We start from the raw sequence: 26,923 nt of genomic DNA, 5'->3' as shown, positions 1-26,923 counted from the left end.
TTTGTTTGTTCAGATGTATTTATTTATTACACTGGCTCAAGTGTAAGCTGAAAACTCCAGCATCGAGCTGAGGCAGGTGGACAGATATAAATGACTTTCTCAAGCCCTGATTTCTCTCTTCTCTCTCAGGTCTGCTGACTCTGGTTGGCTCCATCTCAAACCTGTTCTCCTCCGGGGTGGCAAGACGGCCACAGCAGTGCAGGTCCCACCTCACCTCCATTCCAGTTCCGATGGAAGTGCCAGGAGTGGTTCTCAATGGCTCTGACTGGTCTGGGTTGGGTCACATGACCACCCCCAGACCTATTACCATCGTGTCGGGAGAATGGGGTTCACCCACGGCCAGACCAGAGCTTCTTACTCCACCCAGATCACATAGACTGGAAGAAAAATGGAAGTGGAGAAAATGAATGCAAATGTTTGTGACAACGAATATTTTGAGCACCATAAACACTTTACCTGCGTTATGTTATTCAGTACCTACCTCACAAGGTAACTTTATTTAATGATAAGAAAACCCAAATTTTACCCCAAACGGTGGAGAAACGGTGAGCATTGAATTGCTCTTCCTGACTTTTTTTTTCTTTTAATGGCCGTAGCTGCTGTATAAGGAAGTGTCCAGGTTAGGAGTTGAATTGGAGCTGCAGCTGCAGGCCTACGCCACAGCCACAGCAATGCCAGATTCAAAGCTGCATCTACGACCTACCCTGCAGCTTGTGGCAACCCTGAATCCTTAACCCACTGAGCGAGGCCAGGGATCGAACCTGTATCCTCACCGACACTAAGTTGGATATTTAACCTGCTGAGCCACAATGGGAAATCCAGATCTTCCTATTCCAGAGCCATTCTCATTCTATTTTGCTTATAAATCACTCCATCCTACAAACCATTCAGTCTTAAAAATCTCAGGTCTCCTGCCACCTCTCTTTACCCCTTATCTCCCACATTCAATTGTCACTAGATCCCCCCCCACACACACACACCCCTCATCTGTCCTTGCCCTGCCATCTCACTGTCCCTGTCCTTTATGGCTTTCATTACCTCACTCCCCAGTAAAGACAGTAGCTCCCTAAGGGGTCCTGGAGTCCCCACCCCAGGTGCCCACACCGATGGACTCAGACCAGACACAGTTTATAGACCTGACCTGTTAACTTTTTTTGAACCAACATTTTTTAATTGGTAGACGATTCCTCAAATAATTCTTATTTCCAGCATCTCTTTTAAAACTGAAAGACCGGGGAGTTCCCGTCGTGGCGCAGTGGTTAACGAATCCAACTAGGAACCATGAGGTTGCGGGTTCGGTCCTTGCCCTTGCTCAGTGGGTTAACGATCCGGCGTTGCCGTGAGCTGTGGTGTAGGTTGCAGACGCGGCTCGGATCCCGCGTTGCTGTGGCTCTGGCGTAGGCCAGTGGCTACAGCTCCGATTCAACCCCTAGCCTGGGAACCTCCATATGCGGCGGGAGCGGCCCAAGAAATAGCAACAACAACAACAACAAAAGACAAAAAAAAAAACTGAAAGACCTGGAAAGGTTTTAGGTAAGTTTTAAAAATTTCTCTGATCTTCAGTTTCCCACGTGAGCTGAAGATAATAATACCTGTCTGATAGCGTTGCTGAGGTGATTGATTACGTGTGGACCCTTCCAGAGACGGTGGGCTCACATGGGCTTCCTGGGCTTTCCTACCTCTGAAGATAATCTCCCGGGTTCCTATAGCATCTTTCTCCAGGGGCCCAAATGGCTCTGACCTGTGTGGTCTCCCCGAGCCTCGCAGTAGTACCGGGAGGAGGTTAAAAGCAGCTCTGGATGCCCATATGTGAAAAGAAAAAGGATCCTTCTGGGAAATGATGACTTTCGTCTAACATCACGCCGTCACGTAGAACGAAGACTAACTGTTCTGTCCAACCCTTAAAACTTTGCCAAATCATATTCTATAAACATTCTTACAATGTCTGAGCAGGAGCAATCCAGGTGAGACAGAAGAAAGAAGAGCTGTTTGTTCTACCTGTGACTAGCCGCCAAAGGGAGGTTCCACAATCTTCTCAGAGGCTGAAGGATTTATGGGATTCTAATCACACAAATAGTGCTCCTGGTGGAAAAACAATACATCTACCACCACACCAATCTTGGCAGATGATGTAATCAATTTTACTGTTAGCGTCATCAGCGGTGATTATCGGCAAGAACAGCGTTATGAAATATTGAAGCCACTAAAAACAATGAGGCAGGAGTTCCCACTATGGTGCAGCAGGTTAAGATCTGGCATTGTCTCTGGTTTGATTCCAGGCCTGGCATTCCACAGCTGAGGCATAGGTCGCAGCTATGGCTCGGATGCATTTCCTGGCCTGGGAACTTCCTCATGCCATGGGTGCAGCCAAAAAAAACCCAAAAAACGAAAAAACAAACAACAAGGCAGATCTATCTATGTGTACTGAGACATGGTTTACTTAAAAAGGGCAGAGCGATTAAAAAACATTAGAAGATCTGGCAATATTAGATCTGTATTTTCTTTTTCTTTTTAGGGCCACACCTGTGGCACATAGAAGTTCCCAGGCTTGGGAGCTGCAGCTGCAGCTGCAGGCCTACACCACAGCCACAGCAAGGAGGGATCCCAGCCACATCTGTGACCTATGCAGCAGCTACAGCAATGGTGGATGCTTAACTCACTGCGCCAGGTCAGGGGTGGAACCCACATCCCCACGGACACTATGCCAGGTTCTTAACCCCCTGATCAACAACAGGAACTTCTTTTTTTATTATATTATTAATGATTTTGATTTTTTTCTATTATAGCTGGTATACAGGGCTCTGTAAGTTTTCCACTGTACAGCAAGGTGACCCAGTCACACATACCTATATACACTCAAAAACAGGAATTTCTAGACCTGCATATTAATGCATAAAATTGCACAGCTGCTGCCTGCTTTAGAAAGGGCATCCACATTTTGTTTGCCTACCTCCCCTTGTTCTTCTTCTTTAAAAGTGAAATTTAAATATTAGAAGAAGTACAATATCCACAGATTTTAAAAGTACATATAGGGGGAGTTCCCATCATGTCAAAGTGGAAACAAATCCCACTAGGAACCATGAGGTTGCAGGTTCGATCCCTGGCCTTGCTCAGTGGGTTAAGGATCTGGCGTTGCCATGAGCTGTGGTGTAGTTTGCAGACACGGATCGGATCCTGCGTTGCTGTGGCTGTGGTACAGGCTCCGATTGGACCCCTAGCCCGGGAACCTCCATATGCCTTGGGTATGGCCCTAAAGAGCAAAACAAACAAACAATCAATCAAACAAAAAAGTACGTATGGGGATCCAGTGAATAGTCTCCCTTCAAATCTTACTCCAAAGCCAAACAGCACCCGTCTTATGGCCTCGCAGATATTCTGCGCACACACAACAAAATACACACATGTATAGTACTCATACTCTTTTTTCCTTTTCTTTACGAAAATGAAAACTCACTAAACTCCCTGTTCTTTACCTTATGTTTTTGCTTAACAATGTCTCTTGGAGATTATTACAGATTTGTACCCCAAAAAAGCTTTTTTGTTGTTGCTTTTTTTGTTGGTTTTTTGTTTCTGTTTTGCCTATTTGGTTTGCTTGGGGTAGGGATCGATGGTTTTTGGTTTTTTACTGATGGATGTTATTCTTTTCTATGGATATACCATGGCATATTTAACCAACACCCTACTGATGGACTTTGGGAATATTTCTAATCATTTGCAATTATAAACATTTCTATGACAAATTATCACATGCAAGTGGTATCTCACACAAAAATAAGAACAAACTCTAGAAGTAGAATGGCAGAGTCAAAAAGCATATTCTAAAAATGAAGCTTTAAATTGCTGGGGAGGAGTTCCCATTGTGGTTCAGAGGTAATGAACCTAACTAGTTTCCATGAGGATGCGGGTTCAATCCTTGGCCCTGCTCAGTGGATTGAGCATCTGGCGTTGCTGTGAGCTGTGGTATAGGTCACAGACACAACTCAGATCTGGTGTTGCTATGGCTGTGGCGTAGGCCCGTAGCTGCAGCTCCAGTTCGACCCCTAGCCTGGGAACCTCCATATGCCATGGGTGTGGCCCTAAAAAACATTAAACAAACAAATAAAAAATCGCCGGGGACAAAACACAACATTAGAAAGATTTAAGATGGCTCCTGCTGTACTTATGACACTATGCTGACTGACCTATACTGGTGTTTTGCATTATCTCTTCCTCCAGACAATACATTCAAGCAAGGCAAGCATCTGTCTCATTTCGCATCCTAGAATACAGTGTCAATAAAGAGTTGCTAAAGGAAGGAAAAGAGGAGGGAAGAGTTGTTTTAAATAGAGGTTCGTCCTTGGACCCGGTGACCCCAGCGAAGTTCTGCTTACCCAAAGGCCCTGATCTTATGACCTAATGAAATTAGAAATCCTCACACCCTCCCCCTAAAAAAAAAATCTCCAAAGAACACCAGAGGGAAAATGAGAGAAACTCAACACCAAGGTCAGGCCACAGAAGAGTGGACATATTTCCTTCTGAGACAAGGAGGTGTGTCAGATACCACTTTCCCAGTTGGCCTGAGTGAAACAATGTGGTAGAAGCCCAGACTTTCTATTCCAGGAAGGGAAAAGTTGAGCTGGAGACAGAAAGATGGTCCATCAGGGGGAAAGATAATCAACCCTCTGGCCTCATTTTAGTTCTAACTAGATCCACATTTGCTCCACATTGACAAATGTCTTTTTTTTTTTCCATCCAGATACTCCCCCAGATGATTTCAGGAGCCCCTGAGGGGTGCAATTTGGCACAAATCTACCCATAGGATCTTCACAAAGTCTCACCCCAAAGCAAATTCGATATAACAAAATGAACAAGTCCTTGGTGCTAGCTAGAAATTCCTCAAGACCCAGCACTAAGACCTGACACCCTTTTCAAAAATAGCAGCCACCAGTGGACCAGAGGAAGATTTGTTGTGTCTCTGAGCGCGTGAAGGCAGAGCGTTGAAGGCGGAGCGTTGGAGGACGACACCAAGGGTTTGAGAACGTCTTCCCTCCCAACCCAATAAAGACAAGTTTGGGAGGAGGAAGGAGAAGAGGAAGGCCTGGAGGAGAGGGCAGAGAGAGGACTCGGGTCGGGGGAAGAGGATGTGCCTGGAAGCGAAGCAGGATCGCAGTTGAGGCAGGTGCTTTCTGCACTCTGGTTCAGAGAGAGAGGAAAGGAGAGGAAGGGAAGAGATGGAGGAGAGGAGGGCAGGGGACACAGGAAGGCCTGCCGGGCTTCCAGGGCACCTCCTGCCCAGGCTGGGAAGAGCGAGCATCTAAATGCCTCCGAAGCCCTTCATGGAAAAGCCAGGTCTTCCTGGAGGACGACCACAGAGTCCATGAGAGGCTGCCTACTGGGAGGTTATGGAAACAGGGGCCGCGGGCAGGCCAACTGGAGAGGTGTTTCGGCGACGGTTTGCCCTGGTATGTGAAAAATTTTTCCTGCTTAGATAGTTGGCAAACATTTTAGAGGCAAAATGGAATTTATTAACAGAAAATATTTGTCAAGGATTGTTCTGATTGTTCCCTCCCCCCTCCCTCTGTTCTTTTCTTTCTTTCTCCCTTTTTCCCCCCTTCCTTTTTTCAGGGTGGAGGCCTTCATCAACAAGATTCTTTCATCTTCCTTTGTGGTTTGGATCTTTAAGCCTGACTTGAAAGAAGAGGGAGATGGCTTTAGGGGAAATGCTGGCACCCCCCCCCCCCAAGGATAGTTTCCTTCTCTACATGCAGGTGTCAGCTTTCTGCCCCTAAAGGGCCTGGGCTGACATGAAATTGTCTTTCCAGAGGAGTTCCTTCTGGGCTTGGAGCCCCCAGGACTGGGTCTGAATCTATAATGGCTTATTAATGTTGCGGCTTTCATCTTTTTGAGCCTTCATTTCCTGAGGGGAAAAATGAGGGGTGAATAACACTGATCTCTTTGATGGTTGTACAACTATAAATATAATAAAATTCATTGAATTAAAAAAATACGTATTTCTTGCCGTTGTTGTGAAGATGAAATACGAAAGTGGATGCCAAGTGTCTGGTACAGGATCTGGAACAGAGTAGGACTTCAGAGAAGAACTTGCCATTAGTTCTGTACCTTCCAATACAGGACAGAGACCCTGGAGGTAACCTGCTCACAGGCGAATCAACGAGGCTTAGAATGTGGCACTTTGGGTATCAGTTAGTAACAGAGAGATAAGACACAGCCTTTTAAACCCACATTTAGCCGGAGGCAGCAAAAACGGACAGTGTTTATTGAGAGCATACTAAGAACCAAGTGTTCTATAAAAACTATGGTGTATGGAGTTCCCCTTGTGACTCAGCAGTTAACACACCCGACTAGCATCCATGAGGACACAGGTTCAATCCCTGGCCTCACTCAGTGGGTTAAGGATCCAGTGTTGCTGCAAGCTGCGGTGTAGGTCAAAATGCAGCTGGGATCTGGCATTGATGTGGCATAGGCTGTGGCATAGGCTGGCAGCCACAGCTCCGATTCAACTGCTAGCCTGGGAACTTCCATATGCCGAGGGTGTGGCCCTAAAAAGACAAAAAAAAAATAAAAATAAAAATAATTACGTTGTGGGAGTTCCTGTTGTGGCTCAGCAGGTTATGAACCGCTCTAGTACCCATGAAGATGCAAGTTCAATCCCTGGCCTTGCTTAGTGAGTTAAGGATTTGACCGTTGCTGTGAGCTATGGTGTCGGTCACAGATGGGGCTCAGATCCCACGTTGCTGTGGCCGTGGTGTAGCCTGGCAGCTGCAGCTCCAATTCAACCCCTAGCCTAGGAACTTTCATACGCCTCAGGTGTGGCCCTAAAAAGCAAAAAAAAAAAAAAAAAAAAAAAAAAAAAGCCAAAAACCTTTACGGTGTTATTTAACCCACCCGACTACCCTCCTATTATCCCGAGGCTAGTAGTATTAAAGTGGCTGAAGCAGCATTGAACCCAGACCATTGGCTTCCCCACCCCACTTTCTTAACCATAATGAAAGCTCCATCACTGCAGCAATGAAAAGGGAAACACACAATCATATTCTTGTGGGTTGAACAAGCTTGGACATCAGCTTTTCCAGATCTGTTGTGAGGAGGAGGAAAGTAAAGGCCAGAGAGGGCAAATTCTCACTCAGGGCCATGGAGCTGGTGATGGTAGAACCAGGACTGGAAGCTCAGCTTCTGGAATTTTGGGTCAGTGTCCTGCCACCTAGAGAGAGAGGAATGATCAGATTCCCTGGGGGAGAGAATACTGGTTGGCTTCATAGCCCTTGAGAGCTGTGGGCCTTAACTTCTCAAATGGGAATGTAACCTAAATTTAACCCACCCCAAACCAAATGCTTTCTCAAGCACCTTTGATTGGGTGCCTGCTGTGAGGGAGGCATCTTGGGTGCATACACCTGTGGGGAGACTAACGATGGAGGACCCCTCATTTGTGGAACTGGAAAGGGGCTTCAGGCCCTGTCAAGTTCATCTCTGATGAGCTGGAACGTGGCAGCTGCAGGAACAGGACTCCAGAGCTTGTTAGGCTCTGGGTGGAGCTGCAGAGGAAGAGGGACCTATGGGGATGAGGGGTCTGGAAAGACTCATTTGCAATGACCCTAAGAAACCATGGGCTGGGCCACATCATTTCCCATCTAAGCCATACCTGGACACACAGAGATGGTCGTACCAATTCTTCAGATACTGCAAACATCCTATACCACTCGGTAAGAAGCCAATGCCCTGAGCCCCAAGAGTGCCCCTGGCTACCTCCACTCTCTCTCCAGGCACCTTCCTAACCTCCCTCTGGTCCAGCGACTAAAGAGTTAACACTTGTCCCAGCAGAGGTCCGCCTGCCTTCCGAGCTGACTATCTGTGAAGACTGGTCTAGAACTAAACTCATTCTTACTGTTTTTAAATAGTTTGAATGTCTCCCCCAGATGAAACTACCCAAATGGAATGAGGTATCTAAACAGAGCCACATGGGGTCCATTTGGGGTGGCTCCCTGGAGGACAGATCCTGCAAAGGAAATATGAAGGGCTAAGGGATGCAATTTAGTGGCCGGGAGAGGGAGGGTTTGGACAAAAGCTCTGATTAAGGGGCAATCGTCCTGAGCACGCTGGGGTCTAAACACAGGGTTCGGGCGCCCTGTACATCCCTATGGGCATCTCCCCTTCGACAGATGCTGAGGGCAGGCCTAGCAGCCCAAGGTCACATTATTAATACTCCTTGATCTGCCCGACTCCCTGGCGTTTCCCTGCCAGCAGCACCCTCCTTCCCCTCCTTGCTCCTAGGAATGCAGGTCAGAACAGCAGCAGAGGGCTCCCCCACAACCCCTGAAATCCTCTGCTGGGCAGGGTCCTCCAGAGCCCACCAGGCAGGGTGAAGGTAGGAGGCTTTCACTGTGATGCAGATTTTTTAGGGCCAAACCTGTGGCATGTGGACGTTCCCAGGTAAGGGGGTCCAATTGGAGTTTAGCTGCCAGCCTACACCACAGCCACAGCAATGCCAGATCGGAGCTGCATCTGTGACCTGCACCACAGCTCACAGCAACACTGGATCCTTAAGCCGATGAGCAAGGCCAGAGATTGAACCCATGTCCTTATGGATCCTAGTCAGGTTCATTTCTGCTGAGCCACGATAGGAACTCCCAGGAAAAGAGTTTCAATAACTTCTGGGGGATGGTGTCCTCTATCTTGTGACGGTTGGAAAGGGGTTCCTTAAGACTTCATCTCAATCCCTTGGATTCAAAGGGAGAAAGAGTAAATTGGAACAGGAAGGAGGGAGCGGAGGGAGCTAGGGTCAAACCCACACACCTCCCTCTACCTTGCTGCTGAACTTCAGGGGGCAGATGGCAGCTCTCATTCCACTGGCTCTGGAGCTGGACGGTCCTGGGTTCACATCCCGCCTCTTCCCTTATCAGCTGTCTGACTATCTGACTCTGATAGTTATCTAACCTCCCAGAGCTCAGTTTCCTCATCTGTAAAATGGGAATAATAATAACCCAGGGTCCTTGGAAAGGTTAAATGAGCTAACGGATGGAGGGCCTCTACCCATGTGACTATTGTTAGTTCTCTTCTCTTCCTTCCTCATATTAAGTCGGGCAAGAAAATGAAAACTATCTCCCTAGCCATTCAAATATTTATAAGGTAAGATTTTTTTTCTGTCAGCGACATACTTTCTCACATCTCTTCACCTGGCGTTTTCTTTTCTTGGGCTCCGCATCCCTGGTCTTCTTAGTGAAAGAGTGAGACGTTCAGACCGTCAGAAGATGGTTCCTGAAGCCAAGCAGACACTTCAGAAGGGATGGTCTCTGTGGTTTTATGCTGCACATCAGGAGCCTATCCAGTGTTCAGAGGGTTGTTTTTTGGTTTTTTGTCTTTTGTCTTTTTAGGGCCACACCTAAAAAGCACATGGAGCACATGGAGGTTCCCAGGTTAGGGGTCTAATCGGAGCTGTTGCTGCTGGCAACACACCCATAACCTATTTATTTGACATTTAGGTTGTGCTATACATATGATGATAGATGCTAAACAAATTAAATAAACAAGCAAATATTTATTTATGCTATAACATTATCAAGCCATTAAAAATAAGGTTTGGTGCACCTCAATGTTCATAGCAGCATTATTTACAATTGCAAAACTGTGGAAGCAACCTAAGTGTCTACCAACAGGCAAATGGATAAAGAAGGTGTGGGGTACACATACAATGGGACACCACTCAGCCACAAAGAGAATGAAATTTGCCATTTGCAACACCCATGATGGACTTGCAGGATATTATGTTTAGTGAAATAAGTCAGACAAAGACAAATACTGTAAGACATCTTTTTTTTTTTTTTTTTTTTTTTTTAGGGTCACACCCACAGCATATGGAAGTTCCCAGGCTGGTGGCTGAATTGGAGCTGCAGCTGCCGGCCTACACCACAGCTGTGGCAACGCTGGATCCAAGCCACATCTGCAACCTACGCTGCAGCTTGCAGCAACACCAGATCCTTAACCCACTGAGCGAGGCCAGGGATCAAACCCGCATCCTCATGGATACTAGACAGATTCTTAACCTGCTGAGCCACAGAACTCCTGGGAAAGTATTTATTGGGAGAGAGAGATTCTTAAAATATGAAGTACAGTGAAGAGTCAAGACACAAACTGTATTCATGGCATGATCTCAAATATTCAATAGATGTTTGAGTAGAGACAAAAGGCCAAAAGGAAATTTACCAGAATATAAATTCCGGTCAACTCTTGAGTGTGGGGATTAAAGGTGAGTTTTATCTCATTCATTACAAAAGGAATCCATATCCTTCTAGAACATTTGAAAAATGCAGAATGGGATAACCAGAAAAAGTTGACTTAAATTTTTAAGTATCTTTAAAAAAAGAATGGATGGTTTCCAATTGACCCGCCAAAACCTCAGCAATCAAAACGATCAGCTCTTCAGAGTTTCATTGTGGCTCAGCCAGTTCTGAACATGACTAGGATCCATGAGGCTACGGGTTCAGTCCCTGACCTCACTCAATGGGTTAAGGATCTGGCATTGCCTTGAGCAGTGGTATAGGTCGCAGACGTGGCTTAGATCCCACGCGGCTATGGCTGTGGTGTAGGCCGTCGGCTACAGCTCCAATTCAACCCCTAGCCTGGGAACCTCCACGTTCTGCAGGTGCCACTGTAAAAAGCAAAAACAAAAACAAAAAATTATCAGCTCTTCGACTACCTACTACCCACCTCCAATGTTTGCAACACTCTCCTCCCTACACACACGCACACACCTACACACCCCCTGCCTACATGTACATACACGTGTACACAGACGCTCACCCGCAGAGCACTCCTGAGATTCCCACATGGGCACATGAGGTCAAGTCCCTTGCGGTTGTGGCAGGAGCCTGGGGCTGAAAAGAAAGCATCTGCTGGAAAGATGGAAGAGAAAAAAAATAAGAGGAGGTGGGGTGTGGGGCTTGTGAGGGCGGGGTACAATGGGAAAGGAAGGGAGTGGGCTTCCAGGAATAAAATTCCCACAGATCACCATCTTGGTTCAGAAAGATGAGTTGAATTTTCTCCAGATATAGAAGAGTCTCCAGGACAGATGGGGTGGCAGCTGTTTTAAGAAAATAGAGACAACTGTCTGGAAGGACTCAGGGGGTTGCTCCCCAGCACCAAGGTCAGTTGTGTTCTGTGCTGGATAACACACCTCCCCACGACCTTGTGGTTATAAGAGCAAGAAGAGTTTTTTATGCTCAGGTACCTGCAACTTGCTCAGGGCCAGATGGGGGCAGTTGCCCTCTACTCCAGGCACTGACCACACTGGGGGCTCCAGCACGGCTCATTCACAGAGCTGGCACCCTGGCACTGGGTGTTCAGCCAGAGCCACAGGCTCTGAGCATCCGTTCCTCCCCACGTGGTCTCTGCTCTTCACAGGCTGCTTTGGCTTCCCCTGGGCACAGTGGCTGGCTTCCAAGAGCAAGCGTCCCAAGAGACAGAAGTGGCAGCTGCCAGTTTCTGAAGACCTGGGCCCAGATATGGGTACAGCGCCTCACCTACTGTATTGATTTGTCCAGTAGTCACAGGCCAGATTCCAGGGGAAGGGAGACAGATTCCCACCGCTCTAGAAGAGGATGGTCAAAGAATTTGGGAAAAGTGTTTTAAAACTACCACAGAGGTAGGGCAGACAAGATCAATTCTTGGGGAGCTCCTCCAGGAAAGCCATTTATAACATCGCCGCACTCGTGAAGGTGTAAGATCTGTGGGATGAGCAATATCACACCCTATTCATAAAGAAGCAGCCTGCTTGGCCTGGGCAGGGAAAACCCAGTTTCTCTCTTTGGCCCACCTCTCCAGTCCCTGTAGCAAGGATCCCTCCAGCCTCTGGTCTCCTCCCCATCCCCGCAACATCCCTAATGACCTTGAACAACCTCCTGATGAGACCCAGGGCTGTGACTCCTCAGAGCTAGCTGCAGAACCAGAAAATGTCAGGGACCACTCAGGGGGCCCTGGCAGGAAAAGCAGGCCGCTTTCTCCCCTTGGGAATGTGGAGCACCTGATGAGGGGGCGGAGGGAGCTGGGTGTGCAGCCCTATGGGGCTGCTCTTCTCATGGGACTATAACTCCCTAAGGCTCTGAGCAGGAGGATCCCAGATGGAGTCCAGCCCTTTACGCTCAGAGGACACTGAGTCTTAGAGCGGAGAAGAGGCTGACCTGGAAAAGCAGGACTAGCACCCAGTTCTCCTGACCCCAAATCCATCGCTTGGCTCGTTCCTGCCCTGCTATGGAGTTTCGACTGTGAGGGAGGCACTCATGCACCAAGGAGCTCATTTTGCTTGAGAAGATGTTTCCAATCCAGCACCTCCATCCAGAAGCCCCCAGTAGGGCATCTAAACATTTCCTCTGCAGAGGCCAGAAGCCGAGGAGAGATCTGCAGAGCCAAGGCAATCTGCTTCCCATTGCCAAGCTCACCACCCCCACCCGACCCTCCAAGAGTGAAACTCTTCCAAAGTCACCAGGGTCATCTTTCATTAAGGTGGGAGTCATGCTCTCCACAGCATGACTAGTCAAGGCTGATCCACCATAACAACTCAGCCTAAATCCCAAACCGCCAGAAGCTATATTCACCTTCTCAGGACAAGAAAAAGGATTGGGGGTGGGGGGCAGGGGTAGATGGACACTTAAGACAAAATCTGTTTTTCCTCCCAATTCTGAAGTTTCAAGACCTATTTTCCATCCACTTAATGGACAAGACCTTCTATTGAGCTTCCTTTCAGCCTTTTTCCATTCCTCCTTTTCTTCCTTTGTTTCTTTTTTCCTTTATACAACTTCCTCATGTGCTTGCATGTCCCCCTTTCTCCCCCCCCCACCCTTTTATTCACAATCTAACTCAATGGAATATTTTTCTTTGGGGATCATGGGAGATTTTCTGACATCAGGGAACCCGGATGAGGTATGTGCACTTATAATATCTATTAATATCAATATATATATACATGTATAGAGAGAGAGAGTTCTATCTCAAGAATTTGCTGTTCTTTTGATGACAATCTAATCATTTGCAAGGACAGAAACACCTGCTGAGGCACCAGCCTCGTGAGAGACACACTACCAGCTATTACCGTCTCCTTCCTGGCTGTTCAGTTCGGAAGCAACATCAGACATCCCTGGGCCATTTCTCAGCGAGCAAAAATTTTAGAAGAATCATAAATCAGAAAAATAATTAGGACATTTTTAAAGAGACATGGACCATAAAACTTGCTTCTAGCATCCTCAAAAAACATTACCATTAGAGTAGATTAGTCTGGGATTGGAGTTTTCAGGGCAGGATTAAAAGAAACACATATATGGATTCAATGCTAGTAATGATATTAAATACACATCAGCTTCATGTGTCAAAATGTTTTCCTGATTCAATGCATTTATGCTCCACCTTAGCATAGAGACATGAGAGTTCTCTTGTGGCACGGCGGATTAAGGATCCAGTGTTATCACTGCAGCAGCTCAGGTCTCTGCTGTGGCGCAGATTTGATCCCTGGCCCAGGAACTTTCACATGCTGAGGGTGCAGCCAGAAAAAAGGAAAAAGAAAAAAAAGCATAGAGATATGGAGTCATGAAAGATGCTATTATCAAGGAACTCTGGTCTCGAATCCTGGCTCAGCCTAACGAGCTGTAAGTGTAAAAATACTTCACTGGACTTCAGTTTCCTCATCTATAAAACAAGAGACAAAAAAATATCCAATTCTTGGGGTTGAAAGGATTCAATGAGATAATGTCTTAAAGCCCTGGATAAATGTTAATTTCCCTCCCTCCTACGTCCTTGCCTTAGGTGGAGAGGGAGATGATTCAAACAGGTATTACCACACCCTTAGCATCAAGAAGATTACAACCTGGTTGAAAAGACAACACCTAGTAATATAGAATAAACTGCCAAATTGGTGCAAAGCTGGAAATAGTCAACACACAAACAGTATGGACATAAAGGGGATGGCCAGATCGGAAAATCTTCCCATAGGAGATGGGCCTGGAAGAACTGGTAGTTTGGAGCAGAAAGGAAGCTGGCATTTCAGGCCCAGGTGTTGAGGGAAGAGTCAAACTAGTGTGTCTGTGGGAGACGAGACGAGACTGACCACACAAAATGATACGGCAGGAGAGGGCCAGGGGCACGGTGTGGAGACGTTGTGGAGCCAGGAAAGGGTAAGTGGGCATGAGCTCATGGGAAGTGGGGTTAATTGTAGTGCTGGTATCATGAGATCAGAGTTTGATGGAAGGGAAAGTTGTAGCCCTCCTGTCTCCCCAGAGAGGAGCCAGCAGGAGAATCATCAACAAGACGAGGGGGGTGGGGCTTGCCCACGGCTTAAATGTCGGGAGTAAAAAGGGGAGGAGGAATTGGGGATGACTCCCGGTGTGAGTCAGGGTAGCAGGGGAGTCCACTGACCACACGGAGACTGAGAACAGGGGACAGGGGTTGCCTGAAGAAGAACAAGGTTTTGGTTGGTTTTGGACAAGTTTATGTAAGATAGCCCTTTGCGTGGAGGTCTCCAGGACCTATTTCCACTTCTATTTATTCATTTATTTTAAATTTTAATTAGGGTTGATTTACAATGTTCTGTCAATTTCTGCTGTACAGCAAAGTGACCCAGTTATACACATAAATACTTTCTTTTTCTCACATTATCCCCCATCATATTCCATCACAAGGGATTAGATATAGTTCCCTGTGCTGTATAGCAGGACCTCATCGCTTATCTACTCCAGATGCAATAATTTGCATCTGCTAACCCCAAACTCCCCGGCCATCCCACTCACTCCCAGACCCCTTGGCAACCACAAGTCTGATCTTCTATTTAATGCTACCCTCTCCTCTTCTTCTTCCAGCATCATATTTCCTAAAACCTCAAATGGATGCGCCTGGAGGCAGGAAGTTACACAAACTATCCAGAGGAAGCCAGAGCCACGCTCAACAGCCGCGTTCCCCAGGTCTTTGCTGGGTCCCCCAAATGTTGTGTTCAGCTCCCTCCCCTTTTTACAGAAGAATAATAAGAGTTTCTGGAAAGTATTTGACCTTATATGAGGCAAAAATCTCATGACTTAGGGAGAGTCAATGCCATAGAGAATCTTAGAACCCTAAGATAACCAGATGTTCTTTCTGAGCTCTTGATAATACCCTTTCTCAACTGCATACATTCCAGCTACTTCATCCTAGTTGGTAACTTGTCTTTTCTCTTTGGGTAAGATACCCTTTGAAGAATGGTCAGAGGTACCTTGCATGGATCCTCTTGCCCAAGCATTCTGCCTCCAGGGAAGTCCACCCTTATCGGCTGCTGCCACTCACCGTGGCTTTGGCTGGCAGAGCTGTGTGGGACTTTGGGCACCAGAATAGCAAGCAGGCCCGGAGGCAGCCAGCATCAGGAATCGAGGAAGGGAGTTCCAGATGGAAGCAGCAGAGTGTGAAGATGCTTGACTGCAGGCCAGCCCCGGGGCGGGGGGAGAGGCGCGGGGGCTTGGAATGCCCTAAAAGGTTCCAGACCAGAGGAGAAAGGCTGCTAGGAAAGGCTGAGAGCATCGGCATGCAGACCCAAAGGAACGTCTGGTATTCAGTCCCTATGGTCATACAATTTGGAGAATTACACACTCCCCAGGAATTGAAATCACCTGCACCCTAAAATTCTCATGGCCTTGAGCCTCCTGCCAAGATGACCAAAGCAGAGATGGAAATCTGCCACAACTCTTATGGGTCATTCATTCAAGACCCCTAATATTTCTATTGCCTTCTATGATGTGTCAGAAGGACAGGAAATCCAAATTCAGATTTTTCTGGACAACTAGACGGAAACAGGTAAATGCAGAGGAAATGATTTATATCAATTACAACAAAGTGAATAAAAGTTAGAGAACAGAAAGAACCTCTCAGGAGTCCGAGAGGGTGTGCAGCACAGTCTAGTCTACACTGCAGTCTCAAAAGTGAGTCTTTGTGTTCTTTGTGGAAGAGACAACCACACAGGGCCTCAGTTTTCTCATCTGTAAAATGTGGAGACCATTCCCCACTTTGCCTTTCTTGATATTGTAGCGAGTAAAGTCCATGTGAGATGCTAAAGACCTTGACATCTCCTGAGGAAGTTTCTTATGATTTCTCCGAAGTAGAGACTTATGAACCGTGAGGTTATCCAACCAAAGAGATGGGAAAATGAGGGCTCTTCACCCCTACGTCATCTTCCAGAAACACTAGATGGGCAAATGAGGCCAGAACCATCTATAACTTACTACCAGGCTGTGCTTATCCTTTCAGCTGCCAACACTCCTCCTGCTTTCAGATGATAACCTATTTTCTTCCGCCAAACCATCATCACTTGACCACTCCCAGGACTTGACGATCCCAAGTACTGCAAGACCACCTCCCACCAGCCTCCATCAGAGCTCCCAGGTAGCAGGTATAGACTCCTTCTGGAGGCAGGGACTAGCCACATGCCCAAATGGAGGCAAAGAGAGAACACTAAGAAAAGCCTGAAACACCGTCTCAACCTGTGGGTTTCGGCTGTAGCTGAGGAAGCCTCAGAGTCCCAGTGAGGTGTCTCAGTGGAGGGTGGGCATGGCCCAGGACTAGTTTGGGGCCCCCAACCCCTACTGCCATCATAGTAGCTTTGATGTTATTGGTCTTATATATTGCAGTTCCGTATATGCTTTTGCTTACTGAGGGGGCTCTGTGGCTCTAAAAATGTTTATAAAGCTCTATCTGCACTGATATATATTTTATAAGTAAAGAAACCAAAGCCTAGAGGTAACCCCACAAATCTGTATAGTCTCCACATTAGGCACAGTGCCAGTAACTCAGAAAAAGTTCAATAGCTGGTTTCTGGAAGTAGGAAGGAAAAAAGGGAGGAAGGATGGACGGATGGAAGGAAGGAAGGAAAGTAGAAAGGGAGGAAGGGAAGAGGGAAGGAAGGAAAGAAGAAAAGGAGGGAGGGAGGGAAGAAGGAAGGAAGGAAAAAGAAAAGGAGGGAGGGAAGAAGGAAGGAAGGAAGGAAGGGAGATACTTCTGCACAGACATAATCTCTTGGTTTCTCTTCCCTAAGTAAGCTAACCTCTTCCACAGTTGTTTTTTTCTTCTGGGTTACAGAGGGCAAATGCTGTAAATTCTCTCTAAGGGGAAAGCTGGGTAGAAGTACTCAGGGACATTTAAAAAACTAAGTTGGCATTGTAAAGGAAACAGCCAATATATTTAGCTACCCATGGCATGCCAAGGCCTTATTGAGACAGAAATAAGCACTGTAGGAGGAAGCTCAATTAAATATTTTTCTAAGCAGTCAGTTCTGGGCTTTGCCTGAACATGGATATAGAGCTAGGGCAAAGCAAAGGACAGAAAGCCAAGAGGATTCTGAGTGGGGGCTTCTGTAAAGCTAGTGACCCCAGGGGGAGGGGACTGGCCTGCTGCCATGGCCCAAAGAGCAGGATCTCTACTCCTTTCAGGCAGTTTCCAGAATCCCTACTTTGGAGGGAACCAACATCTCTCTCACACCCATTCTTAAGTGGCACCATAGCTCTGAAATATTCTTCCTTCAAGTTCTACCCAATTTTTCTAAAGTCCTTCCACTAATTAACACCACCTAGAGTCTTGCCCTGTTAAGAAGTAAGGTTCCCGGATAACCTGAGGGAAAGGACCACTTTGGTCAGGGAGCACCACACACATCCAGCTTGTCTTTGTTAAAATATGTGGTACTTCAGTCCAGAGGCATAGCAATGACCATCCCACATGGACTGGGCTGTGAGGATGGGCTCCCAGGCTAGGCAGGGCGAAGAGGAAAGAGCTACCTGGTGGTGGCACAGGCCATCCCACACACAAGCCAGATATGCATGCCAACATACACGCGTATGAATAAGAGCAAATATCTTCCCTTTTTTTTTTTTTTTTGTATGTGGGATCATACTGTTTTGAAAACAGCTTTTCTCACTTAAAAACGTATCATCAACATTTTCCCATGTCATTGAGTATTCTTCTACGACGTGATTTTTAACATCTATATCGCATGCTCTCATTTGGAAGGCAGACTTTAGCCAACCTCCAGCTGTTAAGCATTTAGATTGTTTCCTGTTATTATAACGCTAAAGTGAACACCCTCAGGGCACAGCCTTGTGTTCATTTCTAATCATTTCAAGAGGCAGAATGGCCAGTGGTTAAGAAGGGCCTTGCAGCTGTTCTTCCGGAATCTCAATCCCTAGCTCTTTCGACTTTGCTCAAATGACAGAACTTTTCTGAGCCTCATTTTCTTTATTTGCAAAAGGAAAATTTACTTGTAAAAAGTATTAATAGTACTGACCTTATAAGAGTGTCCTGGGGATTAAGTAAATTAATAAATGTAAAGGGCTTAAAAGAATGCCATCCTTGGCTCTGTGTCATTGGTTGAGAAAGTACTCAATAAACTTTAATTATTATGTCTTTGGGGTTATAGTCTTTGATGAAGAATGTCTGCATCAGCAATTTTATACATTTTTAAGGCCTCTGAAACGTGTTGCCCAACTGCCCTTCTGAAGGATGGTGCCAACTTATATTCCCACAGGCGGTTTATAAAGACCACAGCTTCCAAACCTCATCTTTTACAGTAGTGAAGATGTTCGCTTTCACCAATGTGGATTTCTCCACAGTGGTGGGATTTAGCACTGTTGACCCCTCTCTCTTGAAACCCCCATTACCTGGCTCTGTTTTCCGGGTTCTCTTCCTATATCACTGATCGTTCTTTCATGTGCTTTCTTGTCTCCCCTTTCTTGGGACCAAGTAAGGCTGGGTTTCCTTAGGTCTAAACCTTGGCAGCCTTCTCCTCTTTCACTGCATGCTTTTTCTTGGAAGTTCCACCTTTTCTGATGCCTGTAGTTCTCACTCATCACTAATGTCTGGATCCTACATCTCCATGTGGGTATCCCATCATCTCAAACCTCCAGATGTCACACTAAATCCACCATAGCCTGCTCCCTCTCCTCAACCTCCCCAAGGCAAGCTCCTGGTTTCCAGCTTCCTGTCACCAAAGCATGAAACTTCAAAGATGACTTGAGACTGTGACTCAGTGGTAACGAACCCGACAGTATCCATGGGACGTAGGTTTGATCCCTGGCCTTGCTCAGTGGGTTAAGGATCTGCTGTTGCTGTGAGCTGTGATGTAGGTTGCAGATGTATCTTGGATCCTGCATTGCTGTGGCTGTGGTGTAGGCCAACAGATGTAGCTCTGATTCGACCCCTAGCCTGGGAACTTCCATGTGCCATGGGTGTGACCCTAAAAAGGAAAAAAAGAAATTCCTTGAGCTCCTCGCCTGCCAACATCTAAGACCCACACATTACTTTTTCTCAATACCTCCTGGAGTGTCTCTCCCTTTCCATTTCCAACACCAGCACCCTTATTCAAACTTTTCTCACCAGGCAGGTCCTCTTGCAGCCAGCTCTCCCCTTTCTCCGGTCATGGGCCTCTGGACACACATCCACCCCCCTACTCAAGGATTCGCTGCCAGAGTGAGGCCCACATGCCTCCATCCAGCATTCAAGGACTTCAAAGCCCAGTCTTACTCTATATTTCCGGCCCAGTCCCCTGGACATTTTCTTTTGCCCTTCCTTTTGCCTGGAATATCCATTTGCTCTAAATCCTAGCCATCCTTCAAATCATTCTCTTCCCTGCAGGCTTTTCTAGCGCACCCCCCTACTCAAGGATTCGCTGCCAGAGTGAGGCCCACATGCCTCCATCCAGCATTCAAGGACTTCAAAGCCCAGTCTTACTCTATATTTCCGGCCCAGTCCCCTGGACATTTTCTTTTGCCCTTCCTTTTGCCTGGAATATCCATTTGCTCTAAATCCTAGCCATCCTTCAAATCATTCTCTTCCCTGCAGGCTTTTCTAGCCGCAATAATAACTTGATTTAGTTGGGACAGTTGGGCTACAGGCAATAGTTTGAGAAACACTCAAACTGGCTTCAACCATCAAGATATTTACTAGCTCACCTCAAAGGAAATCTATGGATAGAGTAGCCAACAGGGTCAGTGGTAGCAGATGCCCTTGTTAACCAACGTTTATTTCTTTCTTCCTCTTTCCTAACAGAGCTTCAACTTTGTTCAAATCCCCATCTCTCCTTTGCTCAGCCATGTGCCCCAGGGAAGCTGACCTCATTTCTTAACTGGGGTGAGTAGTGATTAAGAACACGGGTCCTGGGGCCTGAATTCAAAATTTAGTTCTGCCACTTCCAAGCGGAGTGATCCTTGGGCAAATTATTTTAATGCCATATTTCAATGTCCTCATGTATAAAATGAAGATTCTAATAGTACTTCTCCTAGAGCATTGTAATACAGGTATAACACTTAGCACAGCACCTGCACATAATAAAAATTCTATGTGTGGTGTGCTTGCTATTTGTACCCCAACTAAGATGATAAGACAGCCATGGCATTCCCAGACTTTGAGGTAGCCATGGAAGTCAAGAGGGTGGTCTGCTGGGCATCTTTTGGGGAGACTATCCTAACTCTTAAGAAGAAGGTACAGAGTTCCTGTCATGGCTCAGTGGTTAATGAATCCAACTAGGACCATGAGATTGCAGGTTTGATCCCTGGCCTTGCTCAGTGGGTTAAGGATCCGGTGTTGCCCTGGGCTGTGGTGTAGGTTGCAGATGGGCTCAGATCCCATGTTGCTGTGGCTCTAGTGTAGGCCGGCGGCTACAGCTCTGATTAGACCCCTAGCCTGGGAACCTCCATATGCCGCCAGTGCAGCCCTAGAAAAGACAAAAAGACAGACCCCCCCCCAAAAAAAAAGAAGATACAACATTTTCTGACTCTTTTTCTCCCTGGTCTACGCCATGTCTGAAGTGTGGTATCTAGGATGAGCAGCCTGAGGAGGGTTGAGTGATGTCACCAGGAACCCAGAGTCTCGTCTCTTCGCTCATCCTCTTTGGCATGCTGGTGTCTTCCAGGCAGCAAGTTGTCCACAGCAGTTCTGATCATCATGTTCTATGCACAGCAAAAACCAGTGGAATAGAGACTGCCCTTTTCTGTGGCTCATTAGAAGCAAGAGAAGTTTTCCCTGAGGCTGTCCAGCAGCCCCCCGTTCTCACCTAATTAGCTAGAATTGTGTCACATGGTCTTTCTTGAACCAACCAGTGGCAAAGGAAATAAGGTTCTTCATAGCCTAATCCGGGCAGGCCTAGACCTGGGAGAAGCGTCATCATCCCCTGAGATAACAATGCAGCTCTGAGCAGCATCTCTCAGAAGATGCTCCTTTGTCCCCTGGAAGTAATGTTAAGATGAAGGACTGCCATGGAAGGCTCAAGAGACCAGGCTAGGGTCCTGGCACTGCTGCTAACTAGCCAGTAACTTTGAACAAGTTCCTTAACTTCTCTGAGTCAGCATATTCATCGGTTAAGTAGGAATAGTAACCCTACCCTCTTGTGAGAATCCAAGGAGAATATGTAAGACAGCACTTTGTGAGCTCAAAGTTTTTCTATAAATGTAAATAAAGTGTGTGAATTTTAAGGGGCTGCTCCCTTCTTTATGAATCCACTCTCTTAGACAATGGAGCTCTCCTTCCCAGGAAGTGAGTCAGGAATCTCTGTCTCCCTCCTCCTGGCCTCTATCTTGGGCTGCCTCATCTTTAGAACCCACCGTGGTATCAGCAGCTCCACCACAGGTTGTCTATCCTTCTCCATCCCCAAAACCACAGATCTTTTTTGGACTAGAGAGTCTTCAAGGAAGAAAAATGTCCTGCTTCCTTCAGACACCTAGGACTATTTGCCTCCAATCTCACTGTCAGAAAAGCTGGGATGTTACATTTCAATCTAGAAGTTCTAGGCTGTCTCCTTGGCTCTGTACAGGCCAGGCAGGAAGGCTTTAGAAAATAGCTGTTGAAAGCCGAGGCTCTGAAATCAGGCAGTCTCTGAGTTAGAATATGGACCTCAAAGCTTAGTACCTGGTTGATCTAAGCCTCTGCACTTCAGTTTTCCCATCATGAGGCTGTGTATATCCACCTCATAAGACTGCTCTTAGATAAAACACATAAACCGCTAAGCATTGGTTCATGCCTGGCATGTAGCAAGAACTCACGCAGCAGTTAGGCTTGCTAGTCTATTTATAACCATTGTTGGGGGAAACTCATTCCAGCTCCTCTCTGGTCCCTGAGGAGGTAGGAGCCTTGGAAGGAGGAGATCTGGGTTCCAGTCCTGGTGCCAGCACCACAAACTGCGTGGCTTTGGTCACTCCATTTCTCTCTCAGCTTCCATTTCCAGATCCATGAAGTGGAGGCAGGTGCATGGAACCACCTCTGGGGTCCCTCCTTATGCCAGATACTCATTTTTGTGGCTTGCAATCTCTTCCATGAGGAGACTTCCAGAGTCTTCTCCTGTCCATCTGATTTTCCGAGTTGGACTGGTGACTGTTCTGTACTCACTGTCCACATCCAGGAATTTGCTCCAGGGGGCTCCTCACCATTTTTGGGCATGGACACTGCATCTCTGGTTGGGTTCTGCTGCTCCCTTTTCGCGTCCACCGAGGACTCCTGGGTTGCCTGGAGGGAAAACCATCCCCCCCTCCCCCAATTCCTCTGCATCCCCTCGCTTTGTCTCCTGCCAAAATTCCTGGCTCCCTAAGCCAGGTAGGAAAGCAGTTTAGTTCGACCCAATCTGGCACTTTCTGAGAACCTCCCCTGCCTCTGGCACATTCCTTGCATTTGGGCAGAACCCAGAGAGCTAGAGAATTCCTCTCCCTCCTTAGCGTGGGTCCCCGTGTTGGCATGCCAACAGCCCCAAATATTTAAAGCAATCATGAAAATGAGCTCAGAGGTCCATGCCAGAGCCTTGAAAGGAATTAGGCTAAAAACAAGACAAAGGAAGAGGTGAGGCCAAACGGAAAATGCCATGAAAGGCACTGCCCAGCAGGGCCAGGGCCCAGAGCCCTCCTCACTGGCTTCATTCATCGGCAGCCAGGCCCTGGGCTGGGCACCAGGGATGCAAAGTCAAGTTAACTGGTGCCTGCCCTCGAGGGGCAACCAGTTCATCCTGAGAAGCCATACAGACAGGTGATTGAAGTACAGAATGTAAGGACAGGCAAGATGCCAACAAAGGCACGATGGAGCCACCTAGGAAGGGGGTGTCAGCCAGGGTGGGTGGTCAGTAAGGCAGCTCTCAGGGCACTAGGTCCAGGCCTGACTTAGGAGCCTAGGCACACCAGGCTTCACCAGGGGACAAGGGAACAGACGTGCTTCCAGGCAGAGTGGAAAGAGCAGATGCCAACGCACAGAAGCCTGAAGCAGGGTGGAGGAGAGGGAGAAAGTGTCCCACGTAACCACTTCGTAAACTGTAAAGACCCTGAATCTCCTGCTGGCATGTTTATGCGCATGTGATACTTGGGACAGAGAACAAAATTAAGACTTTTTAAAAATGATGACAGTGGAGATCCCATTGCGGCTCAGCAGTGATGAACCTGACTAGTATCCACGAGGATGGGTTCAATCCCTGGCCTCGCTCAGTGGGTAAGGATCCGGCGTTGCTGTGGCTGTGGTATAGGCTGGCAGTTGTAGCTCCGATTCTAGCCCTAGCCTGAGAACTTCCATATGCCGTGGATGTGGCCCTAAAAATAAAATAAAATAAAATAAAATAAAACCTATTGACAGAGACGGACTCTTGGATGCATGCAGACAGAAAGGCTTGAGCAGAAAGCCTTCATCAGAAGGTCCTTTGAGTGTGAGCCAAGCATCGTACCTGTGCGTAGAGAGGCTGGTGAGGCTGTGCAGCCGCAGAGCAGCCCCTTTCCTGTGATGACCCAGAGAGACCGATTCTTTGCTGGAGGGGAAATGGGATTTCCCAGGTCACATGTGTGATGGAAGCGAGTCAGCTTGGCGACTGGGAGCACTGCCAGTCTTCCAGGCACCTGGCACGTCACGGGGAAGGTGCCAAGGTCAAAAACCGATGCCTGCATGAGTTGTGATTAGGGGAGCCCCAGAAGGAGATGGGAGAGGTGGGGCAGGCCTGGGCCTCCTCCTGCCAGAGCGCTTCCAAGCCCGCACAACAGGGTGGAGAGTGGCTCTGCCAGGAGCCTAGGCAGCCACAGGGAGGAAGAAGCGAACAGAATGAAAATACAGCAAGTGAAAGGATCCTCAGGAGCTCTGCAGACACCTGCTAGTAACGGTGTGCTGGGAGCTTCATCATAGTCATCTTTATTCATTTAAACGGTTCTAGCTTTTACTAAGAATCTACTGTAAGGCAGGCTAAGTTAGTTCTTATGGGCACTTAATTTTCGCAACAAATTCAAGAGATCAGTATCCATACTAAGCCCATTTTACTTTATATTTTATTTTAGTTTTTGCTTTTTAGGGCTTCAACGGAAACATACGGAGGTTCCCAGGCTAGGAGTCGAACTGGAGTTGCAGCTGCTGGCCTACATCACAGCCACAGCAGCACGGGATCCAAGTGGTGACCTATGGCTTGTGGTAATGCCAGTTTCTCAATCCCCTGAGTGAGGCTGGAGATTGAAACTGCATCCTCATAGATATTAGTCAGGTTCGTTACCACTGAGCCACAGCGGGAACGCCAGCTAATCCCATTTTATACAGGAGGGAATATCTCTTCATAAGCCTAAATGAAGGTTCCGGATGCCCTAAAACCAGGCAGTGTGCAATTAAAAAGTAAAAAGTGTTAGAGGCTGACTTGTGTCCTCCCCACCTCCCGGTTCATATGCTCAAGTCCTAACCTCTAGTCCCTCAGAATCTGGCTTCATTTGGGGATGGGCTCTTTAAAGAAGTCATTAAGTTAAAATGAGACCAAGAAGGTGGGCACTAATCCAACATGACTGGTGCCTGATGAGAAGAGGAGAGTTGGACACAGACACACAAAGGGAAAAACATCTGAAAGCACAGGGAGAAGATGGCCATCTGCAAGCTCAAGAGAGAGGCCCCAGAAAAAAAACACAAAGTCCACACTTTGGTCTTGAACGTCCAGCCTTCAGACTCATGAGAAAATAAGGCTGTAGTATCATTATGGCAGGCCAAGCAGACCAACACAGGGAGCGGTGGCTGAGGAGTGCCTTAGAGAGACTCCGTGGATCAAGTCTGCTTGGACAGTGTGGTGCCAGGCAGGGGGCTGCCCACCAGAACCCCTTGCCTTGTCCTTGTCTGTTGGGAATCTGAAGACATCTTAGCATCCTCAGTTGAGCACTAAGGGTGACAAGCCTCAGGTGGTTTGAAGTTGTGTTGCAAGAGTGCCATTGATAGGAGTAACCATGGTGGCTCAGCAATAATGAATCCAATTAGTATCCATGAGGATGCAGGTTCGATCCCTGGCCTTGCTCAGTGGGTTAAGGATCCAGCATTGCCATGAACTATGGTGTAGATCACATCAGTGGCTCAGATCCCACTTTGCTATGGCTGTGGCACAGGCCAACAGCCGCAGCTCCAATTTGACCCCTAACATGGGAACTTCCGTATGCCGCAGGTGTGGCCCTAAAAAGACCAAAAAAAAAAAAAAAAAAGTACCATTGATGGGTGTCTTGCCTGACAAGACCAGGGCTTGAAATCAATGGGATGAAAACTGAGGTTTAAAGAAATTAAAACACAAGCTCTAAAGCCAAGCCATCATAATTCTTCTTTTACATACCTTTATATACTAGACTTCCATGAGAGGCGAAGCCAAGGGGACAGACCGATATTTCCATCTGCTTGAGAAGCAAAACAGGTGTGCCAAAGGAATTCACGTTCTCACCATCAATAGACCAGAGCCCAGAGGATGGACCCTCATGAGAAACATCATTAGGATCAGTTAGAAACTAGGTCAGTCGTCACTGTATTTGGGCTTTTGAATTCTTTGAAGTAAGTTAATCATTAAATGGAAGAAGCAAAAATATAGTCTTGAATTTTGGTTAAACTAGAATTGGTCTAGTCAGAGAGTGGGGTGAGAAAGAGGGTTTCAGAAGTTCACTCAGCCCGTGATGCAGGTGTCTGGAGACCCAAGCGGCCCTGGCCTCTACAGCCAATACTGAACTGACCAGAAGTACAAAAGGAATGAGGTTTCCGGGTTACAGGATGGTGGGATGTGGAGATGGAGGAATTGAGGAGAGGCATCTGCAACTTTAGGAAAGCTGGATTTCTGTGCTGAGAGTAATCTTTAAAATAGGTGCAAGCCACTAAGACAAAGAGAAGGCTAGCCAAAAAAAAAAATAAGGAGGACGTCCTGGAGGAGGGGCCCTGCAAGCCGGGCTCTGAAGGAAGACGGATGTGGAGCTGAAAGAACAGAGGAAGGTGCTTTTTCCCATGAAAATGTTAGAGAAACTCAAAAAGGTAGGCAGGAGGTCCCCAATGAAGACTTTAACACTGGAAGGGGAGCCTTGGGCCACACCAGGGAGGGTGTGTGTGTGTGTGTGTGTGTGTGTGTGTGTGTGTGTGTGTGTGTACATCCTGGGACTTTAGTGGGGAGGATCATTCGGTCAAATGTCTCTGGTGAGAAGCGGAGCTAACTAGCCTCGCCAGGGCTAACAAGAGCGGGGTTTGGAGATTGTCGGGGGAGTTCAGCAGGCACCTTTCTTGACCAAGGGGGAGCAGGGACAGAGAATCATGAACGAGACCTGCTGGACTTTCAATCAGATCTAGTGTCAACCTGCAGCTTAAGTGATAGCCAAATGTCTCTTATTTCTATTTTATCATCTCCACACTTGCTCCCAGCACGCAGAGCACGCCATCTGCATGATGCTGGGCCAAAGAAATAAAACCCGAGAGGAAATTGCACGACGGTGCTGCATAATCGGTCCGCTACGTCTGGGATATTAGCTGAGACATGTGTGTCTTCACTTATCCGAGCATTAACATCCTGACTGTTTCAATGAAGCAGGACGTTTCCCATTAGGTCCGGCGGAGGGGCAGCTCCAGAATCAGCCACGCATCAATAGCTTTCTGGTCTCTCTCACTGAACCTCTCTCCCCTGCTCCTCAATCCCATATCCCTTCTTCATGTGTTGACAGTTTTG

General features: G+C 47.2%; 1 long non-coding RNA gene across 6 annotated transcripts; it reads right to left on the bottom strand.

The window, feature by feature from the left end:
• LOC110257175 lies at window positions 1-26,923 on the bottom strand. 6 transcript variants are annotated; one of them, XR_002339436.1, is made up of 5 exons: window positions 25,562-26,923; window positions 10,795-10,886; window positions 9,153-9,376; window positions 7,124-7,201; window positions 1-377 (listed from the first exon to the last, which is right to left on the bottom strand). It is a non-coding gene; the product is annotated as an uncharacterized LOC110257175 (long non-coding RNA). The 6 variants fall into 6 exon arrangements; XR_002339437.1 differs by lacking the exon at window positions 1-377 and adding an exon at window positions 4,081-4,258; XR_002339435.1 differs by lacking the exon at window positions 1-377 and adding an exon at window positions 4,082-4,285.

Source organism: Sus scrofa, chromosome 15 (genome assembly GCF_000003025.6).
Source record: "Sus scrofa isolate TJ Tabasco breed Duroc chromosome 15, Sscrofa11.1, whole genome shotgun sequence".
Classification (NCBI taxonomy): domain Eukaryota; kingdom Metazoa; phylum Chordata; class Mammalia; order Artiodactyla; family Suidae; genus Sus; species Sus scrofa.
Note: the sequence above shows the minus strand (reverse complement) of the source record. Positions and strands in the feature narration are given on the sequence as shown.